Source organism: Aotus nancymaae, unplaced genomic scaffold, assembly GCF_030222135.1.
Source record: "Aotus nancymaae isolate 86718 unplaced genomic scaffold, 86718_ANA_hifiasm-v0.15.2.pri h1tg000040l, whole genome shotgun sequence".
NCBI classification, from domain to species: domain Eukaryota; kingdom Metazoa; phylum Chordata; class Mammalia; order Primates; family Aotidae; genus Aotus; species Aotus nancymaae.
The window spans coordinates 53,034,938-53,055,731 of record NW_026988454.1 but is presented as its reverse complement, the minus strand read 5'-3'; the positions used below and the strand labels follow the sequence as shown (position 1 = coordinate 53,055,731).

At 36.7% G+C, this 20,794-nt stretch overlaps 1 long non-coding RNA gene across 3 annotated transcripts in view; it reads left to right on the top strand.

Annotated features, from left to right (window-relative positions):
- Nucleotides 1-20,794, top strand: part of LOC135268339 (uncharacterized) — a 627,138-nt gene that overhangs the window by 20,600 nt on the left and 585,744 nt on the right. For all 3 annotated transcript variants that reach the window (XR_010336633.1, XR_010336632.1, XR_010336631.1), the window contains exon 2: nt 12,956-13,053. This is a non-coding gene — a long non-coding RNA (uncharacterized LOC135268339). The remainder of the gene's footprint in view (nt 1-12,955; nt 13,054-20,794) is intronic.

Below are 20,794 nucleotides of genomic sequence, written 5' to 3'. Positions count from 1 at the left end.
GTTTGTGTTAAAACAGTGTTTGGAAGACAATAAGCATTCAGCAATTGTGTTAACTCAATGAATGGAATTCTCAGGTTGCCCAAGGGAGGATACTCTGTTTGTCCTAACTGGGACCACCTCTTAATCTCCTCGGTTCTTAATTTCCATCTAGAGTTATTCCACACCAGAGCCCAGAAGAGTGTAATGACTTTAATTCCTCTCCAGGAAAGCAGTATAGCTGACTATTTCTTTCAGCACTGCCTTGCATAACCATTATTTCTGCACAATCACTTGTTTTGCCTCCCTTTTCCCAATTTTCTTTTTTTTTTTAATCTCATGTTAACATTTTTGACAAAATTCTCTTATTCAATTCACACAACAACCTGGGCAAGTATTATTACATATTTTTTTTTTTTTCCTAAGGGACAAAGTTGAGGCTCAGAGAGGCCAGGCAACTCATAAGTGATAAAGATTTGAACCCAGATCTGTCTAATATTGAAGATCAGGAATTTATTTCTTGCCTGGAGATAGTGTACTACCAACTATTGTGCTCACAAATTTTCCACAATAGCCATTGATAGGTTGACCAAATAATTCCAAAACTTGGCTCCCCTATATAATTATTTGGGGATTGCTGAGTCCCCTTAGGCTTTCAGAATAAAAGTCTAGAGTAGAGCTCAAGAATTTCCTTCCTTCCTTCCTTCCTTCCTTCCTTCCTCTCTCCCTCCCTCCCCTCCCTCCCTCCCTCCTTCCTTCCCTCCCTCCCTCCTTTCTTTCTCTCTCTCTTTCTTTCTCTTTCTTTCTTTTCTTCCTTCTTTCTCTCCCTCCCTCCCTCCCTTCCTTCCTTCCTTCCTTTTTTTTTGACAGAGTCGTGCTCTGTCAAAAAAAGCTGGAGGCAGTGGCACAATCTCGGCTCACTGCAACCTCCACCTCCTGGGTTCAAGTGATTCTAATGCTTCAGCCTCCCTAGAAACTGGGATTACAGTCACCCACCACCATACATGGCTAATATCTGTATTTTCAGTAGAGACGGGGTTTCTCCATGTTGGCCAGGCTGGTCTCAAACTGTTAACCTCAAGTGATCTACCTGCCTTGGCCTCTCAAAGTGCTGGGATTACAGGTATGAACCACCATACCTGGCCCCAAGAATTTGCATTTTTAGGGAACTCTCCAGATTATTCTAAAGGCAGCCAGTTTTAGGTCTTGTTGAGTTAGAGAAGAAGAAGCAGGTAGGAGAATGTTAAATTGAGCACCTGTTATTTTGGAAAGCTTTGTCTTTGAAATGTCAGCTGAGATTAGTTTATCTGGTTAGGTTAGTGACCCAGTGTGTCTCAGGGACTAAGATGTGGAAATATGGGATTGGAGAACCTCAGGTTTCCTCAAGGAGGAGGAAGCATCTGCAATTTTCTAGGTGAAAAGCCACAAAGCACGAGATCGGGCCTGAGTTGTGGTTAGGGCTTCCCAAGGGCAGCGCTGAGAATACAAAAGCATTCTTACAGTGTTATGAGGTTCTCCAATAAAGCCCTACTAGATAGTTGAGCTTCGTAAACTGTCTCTTCAAGTTTCTTAAAATCTTTACATAGTCATTCAACATGTTTTGAATCAATAAAAAATCTATTCAAGGTAAAGTGAGTGAAAAGGGCATTTTATAGAAGTATAAAATAATCTAAGCTGTCAGAGATGGCTTTTTAAGCATGTCTAAACTATTCCCAAAGTACTGAGAAGTCTGTTTTATGGTAAAATCATGATATAATGAAGAGAAACAACACATTCAGAGTGATTTTCCTATTGAAAAAGCTAAAATTTTGTCAAATTCAAATACACTAATAGTAAGATGCTGGTTCTGCCACACCTCTTTTTATCATTGAATCCTATCTAATAGAAGAGATAAATGGCTTCCTGGGGTTTAGAGACCATGGAAAGTCACTTCTGGTAGCTTGCACCTGGCTGACCTATTCATGGAAAAGGTCAATGTAGTGCAAAAGGGCATTTTCTTTTAGTAAATCAGCTTTGCTGGAGGGAATTGAGCAGCTGTCAGAGGAGGTTTTCATCCTTTCAAACCATTTCACTCGCTGAGCTGGTTCCTTCAACTATGGCTGGGGTGGGGGGGGGCGGGGCATGACTCTGCATTTGATACCACTAAGGCAAGCTACCCTTATCCTTTTTGTCACTAGTGCAGAATTGGAAATTCAACTAATTCTATATTTTCTGTGTTGTTTCATGATCCAAATAAAGACTCAATCACTTTATTTTATTACAACTTGTTATAGGACTGGGTTCCATTGTCTTTATAAATATTCTAATATTGCCTTTGGTATTTCATATTCATTTTATTTGATAAGTTGAGCTTTCTTAAACGACTTGTCATGAAATTTTTTATTTTTTATTTTTTATTTTTTTTCTGTTTTCAAATTTGAATAATGAGATAGTTCTGAGAAAACCATTTGGTGGAGAGGCAAATTGGAGTCAGGTTATAAAGAACACCATTTTGATCTCAGTACTGTCATGCTCCACTAGTACCCAAAATATGCTTTCCTAAAATGTAGGAAGTAAGGTTGGGCCTTTTATAAAGTTTGGAAGTTTTGAGATGCCTGAATTCTGAGTGAAGCACTTGTTGGACTAGGTTGGAAGACTGTCCCTTAACTAGACCCAGAATGCCTCCAGTCAGAGCTGGTTTCTATCTTCTATTTTTCAGTGGATGCCTATATGCTAAATCTAATATTTAATATCACATGTTTAATATCACATGTTTAATTTCACAACTCTTCTCTTCAGATCATCAGTTTAAGATGTTAACAACATCAGATAGACCACGTTTAGTCATTTAAAAAGAGAATTTTTCTAAAAAATTTCCTACTCTATTTTTTAACTTTTCTATTTCTCTATTCAAGTTTAAATGGTCTAAAAACAAAAGGCAGTTCTTACCCAGATGAAGATTTGCTGTCTGGTGTTTATAGACTCCATGTTCTCTGTCACTGATGACTTGAATTTCTAGCTTATCTGATAAATGCTGAGCTTTCACATCACCTCATTCTGAAGATCCAAGTTCATAATGGAATAATTTTCCTTTTATTCAAAGCAAAATATCAATATGCCCAGAATAGTCTACCCCTTCAAAAGAGAAAAGTCGGGAATTTTTGAGACTATTATGTGTAATTATTTTATGTTTAGCTAAGACACTTTTTAAAAGGCTTTAAATATATACCTTAGATTTTAAAGAAAGGTTTTATGTAGAGTTCAAATATTTAGTTTAACATGTTTAAGTTTCAATGATTCATGTCAAAATAAAATTACACATTAGCTAAATGCCAAACAAGCGTGACATGGAGATGAGTCAGATCTGGGCCATTCTGGCTCTAGACTGCAAAGTGCCGTTAAGTATTTCCGCATTATGCATTCCATCTCCCTACAGAGCATCCTCTCTCAGCATTCAGACCATGAGCTTAGGGGAGTTGCACTAGAAATATGGAGAATACTCCATTTCTGTTCATTTATTGTGGCTGAATTGGCATAATGAATGGTGACAAAGAGGCCTTTTTCATCTACACAACAGTTACCATTACCTTTCAGTGGTTTCTGCTTGAGTGTCAAGAATAGGAAGTTTAATTACACAAAAGCTGGTGGAGACATGTGGTGTAAATTTAATGCGGGGAGCCAGAGAGAGGCTGCTGGACATCAACTTTGATTCTGCATAGGGAGATAGAATCTATATAATAATTATTTTTTTTTTTAAAGAAAGAAAGAAAGACAAAGAATAAAGAAGAGGAGGAAAAAGGAAGAGAAAGAGAGAGAGAGAATGGGAGTATTGCTTTCTTGCCCAGGCTAGAATGCAGTTTAGTAATGGGTATTGAAAACCTCTTTTATACCAATAATTATACTTGATGCAAACAGGAAGGAATAAGGGAAGAAAATAACAAACGAGCAGCCAACCAATATTTCATTTAAACCTATGAAATGCTATGCGATTACTGAGGAGTGATTTACTTCCAATTATGTAGTCACTTTTGGAATAGGTGTGAGGTGGTAATGTATGTTTTAGGTATTTGAAGTGGAGAGTTCTATAAATGTTTATTAAGTTTACTTGTTCCGGGTCTGAGTTCAAGTCCTGGATGTCCTTGTTAATTTTCTGTCTCGTTGATCTATAAAATCATTAGCTCTTCTTGTTACATTGATCCTTTTGCCATTATGTAATGTCCTTCTTTGCCTCTTTTGCTCTTTGTTGCTTTAAAGTCTACTTTATCAGAGGCGAGAATTGCATCTCCTGCTTTTTATTTATTTGTTTATTTTTACTCTCTGATTGGTTGATAAATCTTCCTCTTTCTCTTTGTTTTGAGTCTTTGTGTATCTTTGCATGTGAGATGGGTCTGGATGCAGCATAGCAATGGGTTTTGGCTTTTTATCCGATTAGAATATATATAACTTTAATACTGGCATTTGATGCTAGCTGGCCGTTTTGCCCATTAGTTAGTGTAAATTTTTTGTTGTGTTAATGTTCTTTTCTTTTTGATATATTTTTGGAAAGGCTGATATTGGTTTTTCCTTTATATGTATAGTGCTTCTTTCAGAAGCTCTTGTAAAGCAGGCCTGGTGGTGGTGAAGTCTCTAAGTACTTGTTTGTTTGCAAAAGATTTAATTTTTCCTTTGCTCATAAAACTTAGTTTGGCTGGATAGGAAATTCTGGGTTGAAAGTTATTTTCTTTAAGGATGTTAAATATTGGTCCCCACTCTTTTCTGGCTTGTAGGGTTTCTGCTGAGAGATCTGCTGTAAGTCTGATAGGTTTCCCTTTATGGGTAACCTGACCTTTCTCTCTGGCTGCCCTTAGTATTTTCTCCTTCATTTCAACCCTAATAAATCTGGCAATTATGTGCCTTGGGGTTGGTCTTCTTGAAGAATATCTTTGTGGTGTTCTCTGTATTACCTGGAGTTGAATATTACCCTGCCTTGCCAGGTTGGGAAAATTTTCCTGAATGATATCCTGAAGAGTATTTTCCAACTTGGATTCATTCTCTTCGTCACATTCAGGTACACCTATCGAACGTAAATTAGGTCTTTTCACATAGTCCCATATTTCCTGGAGACTTTGCTCATTCCTTTTCATCCTTTTTTCTCCAATCTTGTCTTCTCATTTCATTTCACTGAGCTGGTTCTCGACTTCTTATATCCTTTCTTCTACTTGATCAATTCGACTGTTTAAACTTGTGCATGCTTCGCGAAGTTCTCGTGTTGTGTTTTTCAGCTCCATCAATTCACTTACATTCCTCTCTAAATTGTCCATTCTTGTTAACATTTCATCAAACCGTTTTTCAAGGTTCTTAGTTTCTTTGCATTGGGTTAGAACAAGTTCTTTTAATTCACAGAAGTTTCTTATCACCCACATTTTGAAACCTGCTTCTGTTATTGGAACACACTCGTAATCTATTAAGCCTTGTTCCGTTACTGATGAGGAATTGCGATCCCCTGTAGAGGGAGAGGCATTCTGATTTTGAGTATTCTCTGCCTTTTTATGCTGATTTCTTCCCTTCATTATATATTTATCCGTCTGTTGTCTTTGTAATTACCGACTTTCTAACTAGGTCTCTGAGCAGATGTCCAACTTGTTGATTCCCAGCGCCGAAATCTGAGCAATCCACTGAGCCGGCCAAAACAGCGGTGTTAAGATTGATGGTGCTTTTCTGCCCAGGAATCTCGGGACTCTGCACCAAAAACTGGCGCGCTAAGGCACCAGCAAAACCGCCGCGCCAGCCACAAGAGTCGCCCTGGCGACACGTGGGGCTCCTCTGCTGGGAATCTCCTAGTCCGTGAGCAACAAATATTTGTCTGAAAGTGTGGCGTCCTCTCGTTCTCTGCACTTTCACTGGGAGCTACGAGCCCAAGCTGCTAGTGATCAGCCATCTTGGATCTCTCTCTGAATCTATATAATTATACACATGGAATGAGCTGTTACAGATTACAGAAGTCATATGAAAATTTACTTCTTCTGGTCACTGTTATATTTATCTAGAAAATGTGATAGACTGAGAGCAAAAACAACTGCTAAATATGATTCCTTGATTTCCCTATGTCTCAAGAGTTAAACACACCCTGAAATTCAAACTGTATGTGGAGTATTAATTCTGCAAGATGTCTTCAACCTAATTTCTGAAGGGCTAAATGTTTGATCATGGTATTTAACAGAATATCATCAGTTAGGAGAGAAGAGCCCATAATAGCATTGTCAGTTGGGTAATAAAATTCTTATATATAGAATCAACTTGATAAAATGTGGCCCCAAAATGTGATTATTACCACTAGACAACCATTTAGAGTTGTTTGACATCTATTATATATCAATAAATCTACCTGGAGGTGGATCACAAGCACATAAAAGATTTTCTTTAATGGCCCACAGTTAATATATTTTCCTTATCTTGATTGATTATGACATAATTCTCTGTAAATGTTCACCTCTGGAAAATAAAAAAAATTGATAATATTAAATGAGCCATTTTGCCAAGCACTTAGATATTGAGAAAATGCAATTTGTTGCATCTAAATATTAATGGCATGCCTTATTTTAAGTACATATTGATTTTTACTTACATACTTGTGAAATGAAGTTTATTTTATTATTTTTGAAACAGAGCCTACCTCTGTTCAAACAGGCTGGAATGCAGTGGCATAAACACATAAACACAGCTCACTGTAGCCTCGACCTCTCAAGCTCAACTGATCTTCTCACCTCAGCTTCCCCAGTAGCTGGGACTACAGGTGTGCACCACCACAAACCTGTAATTTCTGTATTTTTTTTTTTTGGTAGAGATGGGGTTTTGCCATATTTCTCAGGCTAGTTTTGAACTCCTGGGACCAAACTATCCACCCACCTCAGCCTCCCACAGTGCTGGGATTACAGGTGTAAGCCATGGTGCCCAACCTAAATACACTTGGTTTTTTTTTTTTTTAAGAATAACTATATTAACATGTAAAAAAGTATGTTCATCAGTCCTTTATCTCAATTTTCTTTAAGAATACACAAATGTGAAAACTATCTGATAGAACAATAATGATAAAAACAATTAACTATTATAAAAATTGCCCTAATGACCAACTGGATCAATGTGTAAAACTGCACATTAGAGAATCATGCCAAGAAATCACAAATCATGATATTTTAATGTTCCTTTATACTTTATAGTTGCCTAGTAGTGGTTTTTAAATTGGAGCAGGAGGGAAGCCACTTAAACTTACACTTGTCCTAGACGTTTAGATGGTTCTTTGTGGGTTTTTTAGTGTAAAATGGCATGGGATAGACACATTTCCCTTCTAGAGTTCTATTGTGATAACTTTAAAGACAATTAAGAGCAAAATGATATTCTTACTCTCTGTTTATTAAAATAAAAATACTATCTTTAGCTTCTAGATAAATAATATAAATCATTTTTTAGCTATTGAGATTAATTAAACACTTAATTAACATTTGTTATGGGCCAGGCACTGTGTAGAAGCGGGAAATATAAAAAGTTATGCATAGTGCTGAATTTTTGTTGTTGTTGTTGTTGTTGGTACATGCAAAAAGATACCATGTCTTCATGGAGTTCACAGTATTGTTGGGATAATAAGAAAATGTTAGAAAAGAGGATCATATACAAGCAACCTGGTAAGTTGTTTGGGATTCAATAAAAGGATAGTCAACAAAGAAGGCAGAACATAGAAGGCAGAAAGGCAGAAGCCAGTGTGTACTGAAACATTTAGGGAAGCTTGATGAGGGAAAGGATGATAATGATCCCAAAAAGAAGCATTTCATCACCCTAAAATCAAAATATGTCTGTATGCTACAATTTTGAATATTCTTTGGTTTGTGTTACCAGAATAAGAACAAAGAGTCAAAGAAATGTGAGTTTGGACTCCCTTGCAAATCAACCCTGTTAATAATCCCTCTTTAACTTTTGCTTTCACAGAGATCCTAGCAGAGAGAATCCACCCCCGCATCACTTCACCTTTCCTTCTCTTTTCTCAATGGTGCATCCATACTTTCACTTCTAACTTAAACATTTTAGAGGGATCAGTTTCAGAAAATTCACAACACTCTTAATTTTGGAAAAAAAAAAGTAGTAATACCATGTACATATAACAAATCTTAAAGGATAATTATAAATTAGCCTTAGGAAATTTTGATAATGTTATAGATGTGTGTATGTGTGTGCATATGTGAGTTTGTATGTGTGTCTGTGTGTGTGTGTGTCTGTGTGTGTGTGTGTGTGTGTAGAGCCTTTCCAAGGCCATGACCTTACATGCCTCAATAGAGTGACAAGACAAATAAGAAAAAATTATATCTTGGGAAGTTAAGGTAAGGATTAGTGATCACTAAAAACTTAACCTCCTGAGGAAAATATAGATGTTTTTCAATATAAAGGAATGATATAATTCTGAATATATTTTCCTCTGTAGCATTACAATTATGGCAATAATATTTAGATTTTCTTATATTAAGCTCTTATAGTCCTTAAACTTTCCCTAACTTCTACATGATTCAATTATTTTTCTTATAATTAAATCACCTTATTTTGTTTTCCCATGGAAGCATACACCCTTGGCGTCAAGATGGAAAGTTATCTGCTTTAATATTCATGATTCAGCAGGGTATTTTATGGCTAGTAAGAGTTGCAGTTTAAGTGCATATCTTCTGTACATACAGAGGTCAGAAATAATTTGCTTCATGATACAGGAATTAAAATCAATAGTCTTACTTCCTTAAGAAAACAAACATAACAATGTAAATGAGAAATGAGTGAATTATTAATAGATAGGTTTCTCTAAAATATAATACCAGCTAAGCAAGGTCAACTCAGAGAATAGAGTTTTAGGAAGCAGAGCAAGTTACAGGAAGTGTGAAGAACTTAGATCCATCACCACAGCTTTGTCTTCAGAAAGTCACTTTCACCTCAGGGGTTTTAAGCCATATTACAAACATCCTTTTAACTCTCCCTGTGAGTAAGTGCCTGGTATGATGATATTCAGCTTGAGGATTCAATAAATGGGGAGAATATAAGTCTTGCCCATGGTATCTGGGGGGTACTCCCAGGTTTCTCATTAACACTTAACTGGCAATCCAGTGAGAGGGAGTCCCATTGGATGCTACCAGGGTTGTTCCAGCATCATAGTTTTCATTTCCTATGCTTTTATATTTGCTCTTTGTGCAGGATTTAGAGAAAGCCTATACTCCAGAAGGACCCTCTTCTTACTCTAGGCTTGATGTACTTCCACCTATTGAAAATGTAGTGAACTGAAACTGAAGCTGGCTGGGTTAGTTGGCGAAGGCATTTTCTTCTTCCTTCTCAGAGAGCAGAGTTTATCAGCTACCATCTTTTTGGGTCTTGCCCTACTTTCTGATATCTGCATAGAGTCTGTTTTTTTCTTTCTTTTTTTTTTTTTTATCAAGCCAAGGTTGGGTATTTCTGTGCATCTGAAAAGGCATTTCTCTTACAAAGAGAAAGGCCAGCTTGTGAGCCTGACCCCTTGAAAGATAAATGGATGTAAAACTCATGATCAGTGAAGTCAGAGTCAGCTTTGAATCTCGCTTTCTTACCTTCTGTACATGTAATTTATTTACATCTGTGGGATCCTTTCCATCACTTTCAAATCATTACTTCCATAGCTATTCATCCTCTTATTGAAACAAACAAATTTAACTTTTAGTATCAGTGTCAGGGATGTAGGCATATACAAAGCAATCCCCTACCTTAAAGCACTTACAGTTTAATAGGAGGGACTTATACAAATGAATCATACTAAGTCACAATGAAATAATCTGTAATGAACATATGTCCTAAGTATCATGAAGGCATAGGGGAGATATAGTTATTGCTAACTGGTGGGAGGCAATGTTATATTCATAATTTTCCAAGTGGAGGGATAACCAGCATTTGGGATCCTTTAATGTTGAGGTATAACAGTTTTTTTAAAGTTCACAATACAAAGAAAGGATAAGTGTTTGAGTTGGTAGATATGCTAATTGCCTGATTTTATCACTATATATTATATGTATCAAAACGTCATTATGTACTCCATAAATGTATACAGTTACTATGTGTCAAATACCTTTAAAAAAATGAAAAAGAAAAGCTTTTACTTGTTGACCAATGAAGGCAAGGTAAAAGCTAACCAACAGAGAGGAATTGTGAGCTCTGTGGTTGGGTTGCTGAGAGCAGGATCATATATTTTTGATTACGTTTGGCTCATATTATGGAAGATGGCTGTTGAACTTGCATATATGTGTACATATAATATTCACAATTCTAATAGAGTATAATACTTCATAAACAGGAGGGGATTTGAAATACTATCTTTTGACCAGAGCTTTCTGAAGGAATTGCATTGCTCTTTGACAATGAAAAAATTAAATAGATCACTAGTAGAGACCTGTTGAACCTCAGGACCTCAGAGCCTCACATAGACTAGAGTCTAACAGAGGATCATTTGAATCTAGGGCATGAGTGCTTTACCAAGAAAGGAGATTAAAACATCATAAAAAGGAAAGTCTGTGCAGAGAAATCACATAGGCACACAAGGTGGGAGATAATTTATCATAATGGCTTATTCAACCACAAGGGAAAACAGAAGTTGGAGTGACATTGTTTTCATCACCCCCTTCCCTTGAGGAATCCAAGAGACTACCTCAGTCTTATGTAATGGACAGCAATTCTCTTCACACTATTTTGCTTTGTTCCTAGCCCCTAGTGGATAGTAATAATAAATAATTCCTAAAGACTGTCAATGTATTCTCTCTCAAATATTACCCTCATATAGATCATATGAACTCATGAAATACAGTTTAACTTCCTGGGCCTCTGTTTCCTCATTTACCAAGAGCAAATGAAAAACTAAACAATATGTAATATTTAGGGCAGTTTCTACTTAAAACAACAATATGAGTCTACAAATCTTTATCCAGATGGGTGGTACCAAGTTCCAACATGTTATGTAAAAGACACTGAAGGAGCTACACTTCTCCTATGTGTAGTCACATATATTTCTGCATTTATACACATACATTTAAAAATAGTATTTATTTATTATGCCTATGTGTATAAATGTGCCTATTCTTCTTTCTTTCTTTTTTTTTTTGAGATGAAGTCTCACTCTGCTGCCCAGTCTGGAATGCACTGGTGCAATCTCGGTTCACTGCAACCTTCACCTCCCAGATTCAAGCAATTCTCTGCCTCGGCCTCCCAGGTAGCTGTGATTACAGGCACCCACCACCATGCCCAGTTATTTTATTTTATTTTATTTTTTAGTAGAGATGGAGTTTCACCATTGTGGCCAAGCCGGTCTTGAACACCTGACCTCGTGATCCACCTACCTTGGGCTCCCAAAGTGCTGGAAATGTGTCTAGTTTTCTAAAATGTTGATAAATGCATGCTATCAAAATATTTGTCACTATTGTTCCAATATCATAGATTGTAATCTTCGTTATAAAAGGGAGAACAATGAACCAAATGTCAGAAGACTGGAATTCTAGGCTCCTCTGCACCACTCAGTAATTTTCTGATACTGGTCATGTCACACATACTCATTGAGGCTTGGAAGAAATTAGAGAATAAAATCCCTTTTAGGTCTACAGTTGCATGAAGCTTCTATTAATCGAGATAGAAAAGACTATGTACACTGTGTAGTAACAAATTAAACTTCGAATCTTGTGGCTTAAACAACAAAAGTTTGTCACTCATGAAAAGCCTGATTACAAGTGGAGAGATACTTGATGATGACAGTTCTCCATGTGATATCTCAGCTGATGCAAACCAGGCTGCTTGAATATTGTGTATGTTCCATCTTATGCATGAACTCCACCTTCACTATTACAGAGAGTCCACCTCAAGCCATGTTGCCTCTTCTCACATTTCATTGGCTGGAACAGAGTCATAGCCCTCCCTAACTGCATGGTAGCTAGCTTGGGATATACCTGAAAGACAACTATTAGTCAGGATTCTCTAAAGAGACAGAACTAATAGGATAGATAGATATATGAAGGGGAGTTTATTAGGAGCATTGACTCACATAATCACAAGGTGAAATCTCACAATAGGTCATCTGCAAGCTAAGTAGCCAGGAAGGCAGTCTGAGTTCCCAAACCTCAAAAGTAGGGAAGCAGACAGTGCAGCCTTCAGTCTGTGGCTGAAGACCTGAGAGCCCCTGACAAATCACGAGTGTAAGTCTCAGAGTCCAAAAGCTGAAGAACTTGGAGTTTGATGTTTGAGCCAAGGAAGCATCCATTACCAGAGAAAGATGGAGGCTGGAAGACTCAGCAAATCTGCTAATTCCACTTTCTTTTGCCTGCTTTATTCTAGCCACACTGACAGCTGATTTGATGGTGCCCACCCAGATTAAGGGTGGGTCTGTCTCTCCCAGTCCACTGACTCAAATGTTAATCTCCTTTACACCCAGGAACAATACTTTGCATCCTTCAATCCAATTAAATTGACACTCAATACTGACCATCACAATTATAAAATGAAATTGGGAGACCAGGAAGCATTGATTCTGCCATAGTACTAAATTAGAATAGAGCAGGGAATGCATCCAATGAAGTAGTTTCTCCTGTCTCATATTTAACATCATGGCATTTAGAACATGTTTATTGTTCAGTACTTTCTGAAAAAGCAGAATTTTCCTCTTTACTGAGTGACACTTGAAGTTTCAGGATGGTTGTGAGACTTCTCTTGGGCTTTTGACACATTAGGAAGTCTTGTATTTGCAAACTCTTTTTCCTCAAGTTGGGTGGTGAGAAATTTGTGCTCCTTTCATCAGGCACTTTGTAAGTGGGAGGAAGTGATTGGGGTTTTCATGACACATGTGCCAAGACACGGAGGGCTCTTGGGATAGCTTTTGGAATTAAAAAATGAAAAATACAAATGGGAAATGGAAAGAACAAAAAAAGATTAGTCTTTTTTTGTTGATTTAGAAGGTATTCATGTCCTAATGTGATTTTTTTTTTTAAAACAGAAAGAAGTCTTGGAGAAGATAAAGAGAAGAAATTACCATAAAATGTTGGACATGAGAGCGTAGAAGTCTATTAAGACAGAGCTTGGACGTGGCATTTGGTAGGAGACATCAGCTTTGTAGTTTTCTATTTCTCTTTACCAAAGTAAAAGGACTTTGTCTTGATTGAATGACTTCCACAGAGGGGCCTGGGTGGTTTATGCAGTAGAGTAGATGATGACAGATAACACTCTCTGGTCAAAGCCTTTGGGAAGGCATTGTGCGTACAAAGATTTTTCCAGGGAGATTTGCTTCTGCCCACTAATTGTGGTCATATATTTTATGGCTTTGGGAATATCATGGCCACAAGTGTAAGTCCCAGAGCTGCAGAAGCAATGTTCATGTCTGATTCAGCAAAAGCTGTTGCTGCATGAACTTCTCAGGGTGTTTCTGAAACTACCCTTGATAAAATCACTCAGGGCTTCTTAATTTTTACAACCAATTATATATTTCCCTGCCCCATACAGCATAATTTGCTTACAGTGGCTACTATTGATCACACCTACCTTTTAAAACTTGCTCCTCAAATTTTTAGCCCCTACCTTTTCATGTTTGTCCTTTCATCTGTCTATTATTTTTTCTTAGCATCATCAGTAAACACCTTTTCTGCTAACTGTTTAAATATTAACATTGTCTGGAATTTTATCCTTGTTTTTTTTCTTCTCCTTTGGCATGTTTTCCTTAGGTAATCTTATCTACTCTAGTAACATTCAGCTGCCACCCAAACTCTTTAAAATGACAAACTCTGGGTCAATCCAACCACCCACTTTCTCTGTATCTACACCAGGGCTACATTCGCTGAGGAAAATAAGAGAAAGAAGCAGTTGGCACTACTCCACGTTGATGGTCTCCAGGCTGACCCAGGCCCTCAACACTGCCTGGCCATCTTTACGTTTTCTATAGACAGAGCCCTCTCTTAATCTCTACAGGGGCAATTTTACAGCTTCTCCTACACCTATTGACAGATAATTTCACATTTTACTTGAATGATTTGAAATAGAAACTATTGGACAGATTGAGTATTAAGGAAGGGTAAATGGTCAATGGTATTATATATTGCACAGAAGTCAAGGAAAAAAAGATCTCAACAGCAAATTTATTAGCTTGGTGAAAAAGTGATTGCGGTTTTTGCATTTAAAAGTAATAGCAAAAACCACAATTACTTTTCCACCAACTCATACAAATAAGTCTATGATTGGTTACTTTAAGATTTTCAACAGAGGAGTTGGGGAAAATCACACTACAGTGGTTTAACAAAACTAATGGGGAATATGGAAAGGATCTTTGCATTCCTAAACATGTTTAACAAAATTATTTTTATAGAGAGAAGGAAAGAGCTGAGGCAATAGTTGGAGGGCCATTTCAATTCCACCAGTGGGACTGAAAAAGGGTATTCAAAAGATCAGAGAAAATCAGCATGTTTTTAACCTAATGGAAAAGGGACCAGTAAAGACAAAAGTTTGAAAGCAATTCCTTTTCTCTAAAAACATGCTCATGGTTTTTCTCTCGCTTATCTATCGATGTATATTCTTGGTCAGAGAGATAGGAAGAATAGGTCTCACATTTCTGGCTTAGACTGGTGGGATGGTAGGGCCCTTCACTGAATTGCAGCAGTAACTGTTTCTCAGACTATCTGTGGTGACGGATCAGCTTTTTATTTTATTTTTTTTAAATTTCTTTTTCATTGAATGCTTTTGTAAAATGCAGTAAAAATAAATTACTAGAAGCGTGTTAGCAGAGGAAGATGTTGCAGCATTGCTCAAGTGCCATGAAGGTTTCTAAATGCTTTCTCTTAGTTTCTGTATTTACTTCACCATCGACTAGTTCAAATAATCCCTGACCATCACTGGTGCATTCGTCACATTTTCAGTAGCCCTAGCTAAAAGAACATACAGGAGCTAGCAATGTGGAGGAGGGTGATAAATTTCATTTTGGACATGGGGAAATTGAAGCTTGTCTGTTGGTCATCCAAACAGAAGCATCCAATAAATAATTGGGTAGACAACATGACAGAGGCTGTAGAGAAAGGTTAAAAAACCCACAGAATAATGTATTGTTCATCAATTGTAAAATGGAAAATTAAAATATGACATATCTCTATTATGGCAAGCTATTTAGAAGTGAAGAATGAAAGCATTAAAGTTAATTGTTACAATATAGAAAGAACTCCAAGGTATGTTACTGAGTCAAAAAATTAGGGTATGTATTATGACTTAAAATTATATCTGGAATATATACACACACACATATATGTACATATACATACATATGTATACACATACATACATAAATATAAAATGTGATATATGTATGTATGTGTGTGTATATATAAATACATTGATAAATATATATATAAATACATTTATATATAAATATATACACATTCACACAGACACAAATTGAGAAAGTCTGGAAGGTTTTACGTCTGAAGAATAGTTACCTTTGATAAGAAATGTAGGTTTAATGAGGAATGTGACAGGTTAGATTCACATGTTACTTTTAAAGTTAACCTCTGTATTGGTTTTCTGCAGTTTTCTTTTTACAGAATTAATGCATTTTTTTGCATTGATTCTGCATTATTTTACAGAATTAATCCATTGTTTTACAGAATTAATACTTTTTTTGGTAATTAAATATAAGAATTATATAATTTTTGTAGATAACGTCATATATGGCTTGTAAAATATATAGAAATATAAACATAACAAGTGGCTTGTTATAGTTTCATTGTATAGTAATTATTTAATTAAAGGAGATAATTTAGCATCATGGATAAGAGCGCTTCAGCATTCTATAATCAAAGATTCAAGACCAGCTCTGCCACTTGCAGAATCACTTGTGTGACCCTGAAAAAGCTTTTGAATCTCTCAGCCTTAGTTTTCTCATCATTAAAATGGAGACAGTAATGGTACCTACCTTGTGTTATTATTGTGAGAATTAAAATAGTTACGAAATATAATGCAGGTAATATGCCTAGCTCAGAGCTCGGCAAATTTGCAAATTTATAAATGTTACAGCCCTTAAGTATTTTATTGTCAGACTCTTCAAATAAATGGACTTATATAAACTATGAAATCAGCGGTAACCTCTTTTTCCCCATTGTGCATTAGATTATAATTGCAAAGCAAGAAGTCTAGATTATTTTTGTTTTCACTCTGTGTGTTTACCTATTTTTGTATGCAAAACTTAGGAGCAGGCAATAGTCAGGTCTGGGAAAGAACATGAATTGGGGGCCAGACAAAGCTTTCGATTGTGGGTCTGTAATTATTTGCTGTGTGGTGTTGGGCACATAACCTGTCTATAACTCAGTGTGCTTATCTGTAAAATGGTGCTGATATTTCTTCCGTCTTCGGGCTGTGTTATTTCCATAGATATAATCTATGAAAATGCCCTTGCAGAGTAGATACTCTATAAATATTGTCTTTCCCTTTTCAGAACAAAAAAGACATTTTTCAAAATTCAGTATTTCAGTATTAAAAAAAATACAGGTTTTATTTTATTTTTTGAGATAGGGTCTCACTCTGTTGCTCAGACTGGAGTGCAGTGGCCTGATCTCAGCTCACTGCCACCTCTGGCTCCTGAGCTCAAACAATTCTCCTATCTCAGGCTCCCAAGTAGTTGGGACTATAGGTGCACACCACCATGCCTGGCTAATTTTTGTATTTTTTGTAGTGATCAGGTTTCACCATGTTGCCTAGGCTGGACTCAAACTCCTGAGCTGAAGCTATCCACCTGCCCCTGCCTCCCAAAGTGCTGGGATTATAGCTGTGAACCACTGCACCCGGCCTAGTATTTCAAAATGTTACTTTATATAAACCTTCATGATTAAATAAAACATATATCTGCAAATGTTCTTTTTCTTTTTCCAAAATCCTGGAAAACCCTTCCAGAGTGCTCATACCATGTAATCAGACAAATCTTTTTATCACATCTCCTCAACTTGTTCAATGAAAAATACACTGAAATATTTTCTTCTTGACTCCTTGTATTGAGAAAAGAACGAATTTGACAGAGAGAGGGAGTTTTAAAAGTCCTTTTTGAATGATAATGGGAGAAATATATGGTGTGTGGAGAGGTGGGGAGCATCCCACATAATGAATCATATGCAGAACGTACAACAGAGAATTCAATACTGTGCTTCTAAAACCTCAATAGTGCTTACAGTAAGTGATATTTTTGTGGCCTTTTCTTTGCCCAGATATTTGTCATTCTGTAGTTGATTTAGAAAGAGATTCATGGAAAGTCATAATTATTTAAAGAAGGGAACAGGCAAAGTGTTCTTTTGCCATGTCTATAAATCTTTTCTCATGCTCTGCTGAGAACTCTGCTCTGACTGTCTGCTTTAACCATGTAATAGGAGTATATCATAATGTCAGTAGTTGTCAGACCCTCAGAACTCTCCATAATGTGAGATCACAAGCAGAGACAATTTTATTGTAACATTTCTGACTACAAAGTATAAATACCATTCAGTTGGCACATTGACATCACATCAGAAATTTTTTTTCATCTTTATACTTTAGATTTGCTTAGGTATTTAAATCTATAAAGTTAGACAAAGCCAGAATAAGAAAATTACAATTTATAATAGAATAACATTGTCAGAAGAAAACCATCTTTTTGAAAGGAAACATAAAAAGAAAATTTAAAATAAAGATTACAAACATATTTTTAAAAGGCAGTGTATATATTTTCAGTTATGTTTTCATTAGTTCTCTCCAGAGTACAAAAACATTTCTCAGAACAATTTAAAATTGTAGATATAAAACAATAAATCACTCAACACAAGATTTAAAAATCCCATTGAGATCCCTGAGAGAATATTTCTTTCTGATGATGAAGCTACCAACTGGGAATATTTCACTAATTCTTCAGTTTGTTCATCTGCCTCACTGCAGACCATTATGACTCCCATAACAGCTATTGTTTTTAAAATAGAAAAAAATTAATGCTTGCATAAACTCAAATGTAAAACTAAGTTTAGAGATATTTTATTTTTTAGTGTGATTATACTTCTAACGGATGTACTTTTCTTTTGTTATGTAATAAAATATAGAATACACCGTGACCAAAAGAAGACCTAGGTGCATTATTTTCTTCCTAGAAATACCTCACTAAATTTACCTTTGTACTTCCAGGTAAACCTCAGTCTGAAGCCTTAAATGCTTGGTTAGTGATTCACAAACAACATCCAGGTTTTTCCCTCGGAATCAATATTTTTTGATTGTCACTGAGGAAGGAGCTTCTAAGGAGATACGTACATGAATATATATGTTGTACTCAGAGAGGAGATACTATTCCCGTTCTGTTGCATTGTAAACCCTCTCCTCTCTCTGGAAACCCAGCCTGCTTTGTTAAGGTTTGGAGGGGAATCCCTCTCCCTCACTGCTGTGCTGGGTCTCAGCTTCCTGTTTGACGCACATGGCTGTTGTCTTCAGATTCAGCCTCAGTGTTAATCAATAAGGGCACCGACAACTCACCTGGTCCAAATGCCAAAGCAAATCTCACTTTAAATTGTTGAGAAAAATATGTTTTTAATAGATGTGGGACAAAGAATTAGGCTGACAAATAAAAACATCCTTTGGTAAGGTGAAAATCAAACCTTAGTGTATGTTTTCATTATTTGAGGGTTTTTTATTTTCATAGTTTACTTAAATCATTGACCACTCTAAGCTGTCTTGCTCTGGTATGTTCCCTGACTTCTGCAATAATAATGTTAGTGTCTTCTTCTTACTATTATTTATTATTTTTTGAGACAGGGCCTCACTCTGTTGCCCAGACTGAAGTGCAGTGGGATGATCTCCACTCACTGCAGCCTCGACATCCTAGGCTTAAGTGATCCTCCCACCTCAGACTCACAAGTATCTGAGACTACAGGTGTGTGGCACCACACTTGGCTAATTTTTGTATATTTTATAGAGAACAGGGTCTTAATGATGTTTCCCTGGCTGATCTCCAACTCCTAAGCTCAAGCCATCCTCCTGCCTCTACCTACCAAAGTGTTGGGACTACAGGCATGAGCCGCCATGCCCGACTGTTAGTGTAGTCTCTGTTTATTTGTTATTTTTCATTTTGCTGACAGCACATTTTTACATTACGGTAAAGTCTGGTGAGAGTGAGGAAGGTATGACAGATTTATCCTTCTCCATTACATTTTAGCTTTATTCAAGGCTCATCCTAAGATCTCTTCTTTTCTCACTTTATCCACTCATCCCAGGCAATCTCCCCTAGGCCTGTGGCTCTGACCATGTTCATGCTTTGTTTATCTCTAGCCCAGCACTATCCTCTAAGCTCCAGACTGATATGTTCAATAGCCTATTTGGTATCTCTACATGGATGTCTTAAAGACATTTTAAATTCTACTTATCCCAAACTGAACTTAATATCATTACCACCTTCCCACTGCAAACAAAACAAAATAAGATCTTTTCCTAGCATTGCTATTTCAAAGATATACAAGCCAAAACCCTGAGTCATCCTTGAAGGCTTTCTCTTTTCATATATGATATCTAATTAAACCATCTCCAGGCCCACTGATTCTACTTCTTAAACATTTCACAAACCAACTTATTTCTATTTTCATAGCCATGACCCTAGCTCAAGCTGCTGTCATCTTCACCTGGAAAATAATGAAAACCTCCCAAAACCTTCCACTTTATTTCTTTCAAATCTGGGCTGTACTGCATCACTATGCTATTGCTGGAGCAATGTTTTTTATTTTTTTTTTCTTTTCAATAAAACTTAACATCCCATGTCAGTCCCTTGTTTAAACAATTAAATGGTATCTCACTATTCTTAGACTAAACACCAAAATACTTAACATGGTCTTTACTGTGCCTGGTCTTCCCTCCACCTCTTCTCCAGTGTCACCTGTCACTGCATGTCCCTTCCTTTTGACTTTTCAGCCACTGGCCTTCTTCCAGTCCCTTGAATACAGGACTTTGCTCATGCTCTTCCCACTTCCTGGAAAATCTCATCCCTTCTTCATCAACACCTCCTCCTCCCCACCACCACTCACATATCATCCTGTTAACTCCTACTCATTGTTAAGATCTCAGCAAAATTATCACTTCCTTCAGAATGCTGTTTTGCACCATCTTGGTCAGGTCAAATTCCCCTCTTACACCATCAGAATACCATGCACTTCTCTTTCCTAGTGCCAATCACAGTTTTACATTTGTTTGAGGGACTATTTTATGGATATCTTTCATATTCAATAATAGGATCCATATAGGAAGGTACTATGTCTGTTTTTGCTAATTACTGCATCCCCAACACTAAGCATAGAGATGGCACTTACGCTGGTATCATAGAAAATTCATATTTCTGCTTCCTTATGCTAAAGTCCAGTGTCATGTGTCTTAACTGTGATGCTGGTATTCTGCCTCTGTTACTTAAACATTTTTTATCCATCTCTGCCTTTTATGTTTTTGTGTATCTGTGTGTTATCCAGCTGAAAAATGGGTACTTTCCTTTTGTCAGCAGAAAATGCATCCTTTTTATCATTTGGACCACTTTTTGTACCCAGATCAATTTTTCAGAACAACATAATGAATAAATTACACTAGTCTTTGTTCCCTTCATGGTTCTCAAGGCTATACCTTGTCATTAGCCTTCTGTTTCTTAAGACAGATCTCTATGTTCTCTAAGGGTCTCAACTCCATCTGTTAGAAGTTGCTGAGTAATTTGGCTAGTGTCAACCCAAACAATTTAGTTTTACTATCTTTCCCAGCCAAATTATAATTATCACACCTTCCCAGTAAACTCTAACTCTCAGATTTCACGATCTCCCCAAGCCTGCTG